The sequence below is a fragment of the Cervus elaphus genome, chromosome 29 (assembly GCF_910594005.1).
Source record: "Cervus elaphus chromosome 29, mCerEla1.1, whole genome shotgun sequence".
NCBI classification, from domain to species: Eukaryota; Metazoa; Chordata; class Mammalia; order Artiodactyla; family Cervidae; genus Cervus; species Cervus elaphus.
In genome coordinates, this window is record NC_057843.1 from 57325013 (window position 1) to 57326377 (window position 1365).

The 1365-nt window shown below is 54.6% G+C and overlaps 1 pseudogene; it reads right to left on the bottom strand.

Moving 5' to 3' along the window:
- LOC122686186 lies at positions 1-984 on the bottom strand (annotated as a pseudogene).
- Positions 985-1365: the final 381 nt, after the last annotated feature.

Consider the following 1365-nt stretch of genomic DNA (forward strand, 5'->3'; position numbering starts at 1 on the left):
TTAGAGAACAAGAGGAAAGCGGGACATCTTCCTGGAGAGGAGATCTCCCCTCAGCAGAGCTATGGCAGCAGCTTTCACCTCTGCGTTCCTCAGGCTGTAGATGATGGGGTTCAGCGAGGGGGTCACGACCCCGTAGAACAATGCAAGAAGCTTATCCAAGTTGAGGTCCTTGGCTTTGGGCTTGAAGTACATGAAGGAGATAGTCCCATAGAATATCACCACCACTGTGAGGTGGGCAGAGCAGGTAGAGAAGGCTTTGTGCCGGCCGGCAGCAGAGGGCACCCTCAGGATGGCAGTGAGGATGAACACGTAGGACAGGAAGATGAGCAGCAGCGGGGCCAGCGTCAGGACAGTTGAAGCCGCCATTATTAGCAGTGCATTGAGAGAGATGTCCCCACAGGCTAGTTTCAGCACCGCCAAGATCTCACAGAAAAAGTGGTTGATGACATTGTGGCCACAGAAGGGGAGGCTCCAGGTGAGAATGGATTGGAGAAGGGAGTTGGCAAAGGCTGTCCCCCAGCTCAGCGCTGCCATCCACATGCAGGTCTGCCGGTTCATGAGCTCTGAGTAGCGAAGCGGCTGGCAGATGGCCACATACCGGTCACACGCCATCATGGCCAGGAGCACGCACTCCGTGGAGCCCAGTGCCAGGGTCAGGTACATCTGCAGGGCACAGCCAGGGAAGGAGATGGTGCTCTGGGTTTCCAGGAAGTGGACCAGCATGAGAGGCACGAAGGAGGATGTGCCACAGATGTCCATGAGGGCGAGGTTGCTGAGGAAGAAGTACATGGGGGTGTGCAGGCGGGGGTCCAGCATGTTCAGCCCGATGAGGAGGGCGTTCCCCAGCACGTTCATGGAGTAGATGCCCAGGCAGAGCACAAACAGGACCATCTCTAGGTTGTGGTGGTCATGTAGCCCCAGCAGGACAAACTCTGTCACAACCGACTGGTTCGCCCCATTCATCTCAGTCTCCATTCATCTCATTCTCCCTCTTTTCCCACCTGCACCAGGAAGGTGTTGGGTAAAGCACCAGGGGGCCTGGGAGCCAAGCAGCGTGGATGTGTGGCCTGGGGCCAGTCAGCCTTGCATCTGGAACTCAGGTTCACGATCGGAACAATGAGAGAGGGGACTTCAGGTCTTCAAGCCAGCCCCCTCAGTTCTATAGTTCTGGTGTAACTTACAGGAGATGGGGTCCATTCTAATCACCTAGGCTCTTCTCTCTTTTCCCCAGGAGGGTTCTGTGGAGACAATAGAGTGGAATTCACGTTTCCCATACTCCTTTTTTTTTTGTGTGTGTGTTGTTGGCAGTTAAGAGGAATCATGTTTACTAGGTTATGACTTCATGTGATTGAATGATGCCCATAG